Below are 8,677 nucleotides of genomic sequence, written 5' to 3'. Positions count from 1 at the left end.
CTGGCCCCTTTGATTTGGGGCCAGGCGCTGAGCCTACCCTGCAGCCCTGGGAGTGGCCCCCAGTGCTTTCCCTGCCCCTGGGGTGGGGACCGGGCTGGTGCCCCCTGTCCCGCTGCCTCTGGGGAGGGGTCCAGTTCTAAATCGGGGCTGCAGCCAAGGCAGCTGGGGTTCCCAGAGGGTCAGCACAGGGCTGGGCTTGCCTGGTTCTCCGCGCCTCCCACCAGGGGGCAGCCTCGGGTCAGGAATACCGCCTACAGGCGGGGCCTTTGCTCGGGAATCCTAGGGCCTTTCCACGAGCGTGTCTGTGCCCAGGACTCACTGGTCAAAGGGCATGGGCAATTCCACGGCCTGGTCAATCTTCCTGCAGTGATGGGCCCAGGCCTTAGGCCGCCTGGGATGAGCAGACGATCTTGAAGTCCTCTGATTGGCCGAGTCTCTATCACAGGTGGTGGCAAGTCTCTATCAGGGGTGGGTGGGATGTGCCCTGCCCAGAAGCCAGGTAAGGAACTGGCCGGTAGTGAGCACAGGAAGCTCAGAGCCCTGGCTGGCTTTGCCACGAAAGCCCGCAGGGACCCAGTGACCCCATTGAGGGTTAGGGGGCTAGTCGCCCAGGCCTCTGATGCCCATACATCCCCCATCTTCACGGTGGATGCTCCGGGGTCCCCCACACCCAGAGCAGAAGCTGGCAGGAGGTGGCCTCCCCCAGGCTGTCTGGAGGGTGGGGTGGCCCTCACCAGGTCCAAGTTCACGTTCAGCTCCATTACTTGTCTCTCTGAGGAAGGTCACTCCCCACCCTGGGCCCCTCCTGGGGGATCCTGGAGATGTGTGGCTTGGCCTGACATGTCCCCAGGACCACCAGGCCCCAGCCTGTCCTCGGGCCTCCTCTATTCTAGAGGTGACCCAGAATACAGACGTGCGCACACGTACGCGATGCTGCCGGGATGGGGCAGGACGGGGCTCCATCCCACCCTGGGTTGGGGGACTGGGGCCACCCTCCAGCACACACTTGTCCACTCGTGGGGCCTCGAGAGAAGCGTCTCTTTGTGTCTTTTGCCCAGCTACTAGGTAGATTTTTTTCACGTAGAGCTTTGAGGGTCCTTGCACACTCTAGACGTGGGTCCTTTGTAGATGTGTGGCTTTTTGCAAATATTTGCTCCTCTTCTGCAGCTGTCGTTTTGTCCTTTAGGAGGGTCTCTTACAGGCAGAAGTTTCTTTATTTTGATGAGATTCAACTGATTTTTTTCTTTTAGAGACCATGACTTTGGTGTCTAGCCTAAGAACTCTTCACCAAGCCCTGGGTCCCGGAGATTTTCTCCTAAACTATCTTCTAAAAGTTTTGTATTTTACATTTAAATCCGTGGTTCATTTTGAGTTGATTTTAAAAAATAAGTTGTGACGTTTAGATTGAAGTTGACTTTTTTGCTTGTGGATACTCAGTCGTTCCAACGTTGCTTATTGAAAAGGCAATCTTTCTTCCACTGAATCGCGTTTGCACTCCTGTCAAAGCTGGCGGTTCTTAGGCAGGGCTTTTTCTGAGTTCTCTGTTATTCCCTCAATCTGTGTGTCTACCCTCCGCCCACACCATACAGCACTGATCACTGTTGCTGTCTAATAAGGCTTGAAACTGAGCAGAGTAATTCTTCTCACTTTATTCTTCTTTAAAATTGTTTTTTATTCTTCTTTAAACTTAGTGAGTAATTCTTTAAAATTTGAGTTTGTCTTTCCACATAAATTTTAGCATAATCTTGTCTATTTCTACAAAAAATACTGCTGGGATTTTTACAGGAACTGGATGAAGTTTGTGTATCAGTTTGGGGAGAAATGACATCTTTACTATGCTGAGCTTTGTAATACACGAACAAGGTCTGTCTCTCCATTATTTAAGTCTTTGATTTCTTTCTTGGGCGTTTTGTAGTTTGCAGTATAAAAGTCCCATACATGTTTTCTTAATTTGCACCTAGATTTTTTTGTTTTTGTTTTTAGTGATTATAAATGGTATTGTGGGTTTTGGGGGGTTTTTTGCGGTACGCGGGCCTCTCACTGTTGTGGCCTCTTCCGTTGCGGAGCACAGGCTCCGGACGTGCAGGCTCAGTGGCCATGGCTCACGGGCCTAGCCGCTCCGTGGCATGTGGGATCTTCCCGGACCGGGGCACGAACCCGTGTCCCCTGCATCAGCAGGCGGACTCTCAACCACTGCGCCACCAGGGAAGCCCTGGTATTGTGTTTTTAACACAATAAAATAATACAACAAACACAGATACAATAATACCACAAAAATAATAAATGTTTGTTTCTTTAAAAACAGCTTTGTTGATGAAGTAAAATTAACATCGCAGAAAAATTTACCCTTTATAAGTGATTTCTAATAAATTTACAGGGTTATGCAACCATCACCTCAATCAAATTTTGGAACATTTCCGTCATGCCAAAAGTTCCCTCGAGCCCATTTAGCCAATCCCTGCTTCCACTGGAGCCCCAGGCAACTAACTACTGGCCCACCTTCTCTCTCTATTAATCTACCTTTTCTGAGCACTTACAGAGATGGAATCATGCAGTATGTAGTCCTGTGTGTCCGGCTCCACGTAGCATCATGTTTCTGAGATTCATTCTTTTATTCCATTGTCTGGATGGACCTCGTCTTGCTTAGCCATTCCCCAGCTGCTGGGCATTCAGATGGTTTCCAGTTGGAGACTATTATGGAGATACCGCTATGAACATCCATGTACCTCTGTGTGTGGACATACGTTTTCATTTCTCTTGGGTAGATTCCTGAGAGTGGAAATTCTGGGTCGTATGGAAGTTTATGTTTAACCTTTTTAAAGAAACTGCCAGACTGTTTTACAGAGTGGTTGCACTGTTTTGCATTGTCTGCGGCTACGCATGCGGGCTTCAATTTCCCCGCATCCTCACCTACGCTTGTTAGCGTCTTTCTGATTCTAGCCAGCCTAGTAGGTATGAAATGGTATCTCAGTGTGGCTTTAATTTGCGTTTTCCTAATGACTAATGATGTTGAGCAACCTTTTATGTACCTATTATCAATTCACATATCTTTGATGCACTGTCTATGCAGATCTTTTGGCCATTTAAAAATTAGGTTGTCTTCTTATTGAATTGTGTTTGTTATGTATTCTAGGTACTAGACCCTTATCAGATATACTCTCTGCAAATAGGTTTTTCCCAGTCTATGCCTTGTCTTCTCGTTGTCTTTTTTTTTTTTTTTTTTGCGGTACGCGGGCCTCTCACTGTCGGGGCCTCTCCTGTTGCGGAGCACAGGCTCCGGACGCACAGGCTCAGCGGCCATGGCTCACGGGCCCAGCCGCTCCGCCACATGTGGGATCTTCCCGGACCGGGGCACGAACCCGCGTCCCCTGCATCGGTAGGCGGACTCTCAACCACTGCGCCACCAGGGAAGCCCTCGTTTTCTTAATGGTGTCTTTTGAAGAGAAGTGTTTATTTATGATGAAGTCCAGTTTTCAATTTTTCTGTTGTGGATTGTGCTTTTGGTGTCATATCTAACCCAACATCACAGGGATTTTCTCCTATGTTTTCTTGTAGTTTTAGCTGTTACAGAGAGTCCTCTGATGCATTTTGAGTTAATTTTTGTATTGGATTGGTCAAAAAGTTCGTTCAGTTAGTGAATACCTTGTTCAATACAGTTCTTGGTGAAAACGAAAAATGTCTTTTATTTTTGCTTAAAACCAAACGAGCTTTTTGGCCAACGCCATACATGTTGTGAGGTTTTACTGTTGGTTCGTGTTTGCAAAATCCAGTTGTCCTAGCACCATTTGTTGAAGACTGTCCCTTCACCATTGAACTGTCTTTGTACTTTCATTGAAAATCATTCGACCATAAACACAATGCTGATTTCTGGATTCTCAGTTCTGTTCTGTTGATCTCTATTCCTATATGCCACTGTCTTAATTACTGTGGCTTTACAGTAATTTTGAAATTGGGTGTGTAAGTTTGAAATTGGGTCGTATATGTTCTTTTGTTCTCTTTCAAAACTGTTTTGGCTATTCTAGGTCCTTTGACTTTCCATATAAATTTGGGACTGTCAATCTCTACCCAAAAGAGCCTACCGGGATTTTGATAGAGATTGTATTGAATATACAGTTCAATTTGGGTAGAGTTGAACGTGGACTGTCTCTCCATTTACTTAAATCTTCTTTAATTTGTCTCAACCATGTTTTGTCATTTTCAATATACAAGCCTTGCACTTCTTTTGCTACATATGTTCTTAAGCATTTTGTTATTCTTTATGCTACTGTGAATGGAATTGTTTTCTTAATTTCATTTTCAGTATGTTCATTGCTAGTATATAGAAATACAACTGATTTTTGTGTCTTAAATCCTGCTACCTTGCTAAACTCAGTTATTAGTTCTAATAGCTTTGGGGGGAGATTCCTTAGGATTTTATACATACAGGAGTATGTCATCTGTGAACAATGATAGTTTTACTTCTTCCTTTGCAGCCTGAATGCCTTTCATTTATTTCTTTTGTTTTATCTCATTTTAGTTTTGCTTATTCCACTGGCTGGAGCCTTCAGTATAATGTTGAATAACGGTGGTAAGAGCAGATATCCTTCTTTTGTTCTCGGCGTTAGAGGGGAAATGTAGTGTTTCATCATTAAGCATGGTGTTAGCTGTAGCTTTTCATAGATGCCTTTCAGTTTGAGGAAAGTCCCTTCTATTTCTAGTCTGTTGTGAGTTTTTGTGTTAGGTGTTAGATGTTAGACTCTGTCAAATGCTTTTCCTGTATCTATTGAGGCGATCCTGTGGGTTTTGTCTTTTATTCTGTTAATGTGGTATATTACATGAATTGATTTGTGACTGTTAAACCAACTTTGCATTCCTGGAATACATCCCACTTGGTCGTGGGGTATGAGCCTTTTTACGTGGCACTGCATTCAGTTTGCAATATTCTGTTAAGGATTTTTGCATCGTGTCCATGAGGATGTCGGTCTGTAGTTTTCTTGTGATGCCTTTGCTTTGGTGTAGGGTAATGCTGTCCTCAGAGAATGAGCTGGAAAATGTTTCCTCCTTCTTTATATTGTGAAAGATTTGGTTTTATTTCTTCTTTAACTGTTTGGTAGAATTTATCAGTAAGGCCATCTGGGATGGACTTTTATTTGTGGGAAGATTTTAAGTTACTAATTCAATTTCCTTGCTACAGGTCTTTTCCAATTTTCAATTTATTCTTGTCAGTTTTAAAATTTTTAGTCTTTATGAGAATTTGTCCATTTCATCTAAGTTGTTTATTTTGTTGTCATAAAGTTGTTCATAATATTCTCTGATAAGCCTGTATTTCTGTAGGATTGGTGGTATCTCCTCTTTTATTCCTGAATTTGATAGTTTATGTCTTCTGTCCTTTTTTTTGGTCAGTCCAGCTGGAGGTTTATTATTATTATTATTATTATTTTTTTTTTTTTTTTTGCGGTACGCGGACCTCTCACCGTTGTGGCCTCTTCCGTTGCGGAGCACAGGCTCCGGACGCGCAGGCTCAGCGGCCATGGTTCCCGGGCCCAGCCGCTCCACGGCATGTGGGATCTTCCCGGACTGGGGCACGAACCTGCGTCCCCTGCATCGGCAGGCGGACTCTCAACCACTGCGCCACCGGGGAAGCCCTGGAGGTTTATTTTTTTAATTGATATTTTCAAAGAATCAATTTTGGCTTCACTGCTTTTCTTTTTTTTTTTTTAATTTTTTAAAAAAATATTTATTTATTTATTTATGGCTGTGTCAGGTCTTAGTTGTGGCACGCGGGATCTTTCGTTGTGGTGTGTGGGCTTCTCTCTAGTTGTGGTGTGCAGGCTCTCCAGTTGTGGCACATGGGCTTCTCTCTAGCTGTGGCGTGCGGGCTCAGTAGTTGCGGGGTGCAGGCTTAGTTGCCCCACGGCATGTGGGATCTTAGTTCCTTAACCAGGGATCGAACCTGTGTCCCCTGCATTGGAAGGTGGATTCTCAACCAATGGACCACCAGGGAAGTCCCTTCATTGATTTTCTCTTCTGTTTTTCTGCTTTCTATCATTGATTTCTGCATTAGTGTTTATTATTTCCTTTCTTCTGCTTTTGCTTTGGGTTTAATTTACTCTTCTCTCTCCAGCTTTTAAGGTGTTTTCTGATCTAGGTGTTCAGAGCTATAATTTCCCTCTAAGCATTGCTTTAGTTGCAATGCTGGATATGCTGTGTTTTAATTTTCATTTGGTTTAAAATATTCCCTGTTTTCTCTAGCGATTTCTTCTTTGACTATGTTTTCTTGAAACATGTTGTTTATTTTCCAAATATTTGAGGATTTCCCAGATTGTTTTCTGTTGTTTTTTTCTAACTTAATTCTGCTGTGGCTGGAGAATATGCTTTGTGTGTTTTCAGTCCTCTTAAGTATATTGAGACTTGATTTGTGGCCAAGCACATAGTCTATCCTGAGACTGTTTCAGGTGCGCTTGGGAGAGATGTGCTTCTGCCATTGCTGGGTGGAGTGTCTGTACGTGTCAGGTCTAGTTGGCTGCCGTGTTGTTCAAGTCTTCTCTGCCCTTCCTGATTTTCTGACTAGTTGTTCTATTGGTTATCAAGTGTAGGGTATTGAAATCTCCAACTGCATTGTTTAATTTTTTCCTTCTCGTTCTGTCAGTTTTTGCTTCATGAATTTTGAGGCTGTTACGTTAGAGATGCATGCACTTTTAATTGCTATATTATTTTTTTTTTTTTACCAATTGCTATATTATTATGAAATGTCTCTAGTAGTATGTCTTATCTTAATGTCTATTTTGTCTGATATTAATACAGCCACCCCAGCTCTTTTATGGACAGATGTTTGCATGTGTACCTTTTTCTGTCCATTTTCTTTCATCTATTTGTGTCTGTGAATCTAAGGTTTAGACAGTATAGCGTTGAATCTTGATTTAAAAAATTTTTTTTGTAATACAGTCTGAAAACATCTGCCTTTTTAAAAATTTATTTATTTATTTATTTGGCTGAGCCAGGTCTTAGTTGCAGCATGTGGGACCTTTAGTTGCAGCATGTGGGACCTTTAGTTGTGGCATGTAGGATCTAGTTCCCTGACCAGGGATCGAACCCAGGCCCCCTGCATTGGGAGTGCAGAGTCTTAGCCACTGGACTACCAGGGAAGTCCCTGAAAGCATCTGCCTTTTGATTGGGGTGTTTAGACCCAAATTCACATTTAATGTAATTATTGACATATTTAGTATCTATCAACCTAATTCTCTGATTCTCCTACTCCAGTTGGGTGTACCAAATTTGGTTCGATCCTGACATGAACCACCTGGAGTCACAGACCCACAGGTGAAGTGGACTCCATCCCGTGAGGCTGCCCCCACTTCAGACACCAGTTGCAAGCTCTGGGTCCCCAGGCTGCCCTCACTTCTGTCTGACTTAGCTACACGTTCAGAGGTTCCCACAACCCCTGTCTCAGGTTCAGTAATTCACGAGAATGACTCACAGTACTCAAAAAAGCACAACACTGAGGATTACGGTTATACTCCAGAGGCTGCAACTCAGGAACAGCCAGATGGAAGGATGCACAGGGCAACATACAAAGAGAGTGGGGATGGGGGTGCGGAGCTTCGTGCCTTCTCTGGGTGCACCGTCCTCCAGGCACATCGATGTGCTCACCAGCCTGGAAGCTCCCAAACCCTGCTGTTTGGGCTTTTTAGACGGTGTTCCATTACCTAGGCATGGTTGATTAAATCATTGGCCATCAGTGGTTGAACTCACTCTGCGGCCCTTTTCCCCTCCCTGGAGGTTGTGGGGAGGCGGCTGAAAGTTCCAACCCTCTGGTCATGCGGTTGGTTCCTTGGGCGCCCAGCCCCCATCCTGGAGCTGTCCAGGGCACCGCCCCATCAAGGTCCACCTCATTAGCATAACCTCAGATCTGGCCCCGGAGAGCTTATTATGAATAACAAAAGGCACTCTTAACACTCAGGAAATTCCGAGGGTTTTAGGAGCTCTGCGCCAGGAACCAGGGACACAAAACAAGTTTGTGTTTTAGTATTCTACAATTAGGTTTACATTTTTAATTTTGCTATTTATTTTCTATATTTTCCTGACGTTTTTCTTCTTCAGTTCCTCCCTTATTAACTTCTTTTATGTTAAATAACTATTCTTTTAGTGCACCACTTTAATTTCTCTGTTGATTTTTTTAAACTAGATGTTTAGTTATTTTCTTAGTGGTTGCCCTGGGGATTGCATATGCATCTTATCAGCATCTCCTTCTGATTAATACGGACTTAATTCCATAAAACTTATAACTCCATCTTGCCCCATTTTTTTGTGTTACTATTGTCATATGTGTTACATCTATATACATCATAAGTACAGTGGTAAAATTATTATATTAAAAATAGTGTTATACTTATTTAGTTATACAATCTTATGTCTTTTAAAGAAGTTAAGAAATCAAAATATATTTACATGGTCTTTTACCTTAATACACATGTTTACCGTCCCAGTGCTTTTCATTTATTTCTATAGATTCGAGTTACCATCTTTTGTCATTTCTTCTCACCCTGAAGGACTTCTTTTAGTATTTATTGTAAGACAGGTCTGCTAGCAATGCTTTTCCTAAGGCTTTTTAAACCTAGAAATATTTTTATTGTGCCTTCATTTTTGATTGTTTTGCTGGATATAGGATTCTGGGTTGATTGCTTTTCCTTTCACCACT

The sequence above is a fragment of the Delphinus delphis genome, chromosome 15 (genome assembly GCF_949987515.2).
Source record: "Delphinus delphis chromosome 15, mDelDel1.2, whole genome shotgun sequence".
In the NCBI taxonomy this organism is placed as follows: Eukaryota; Metazoa; Chordata; class Mammalia; order Artiodactyla; family Delphinidae; genus Delphinus; species Delphinus delphis.
This window is presented reverse-complemented; position numbering follows the sequence as displayed.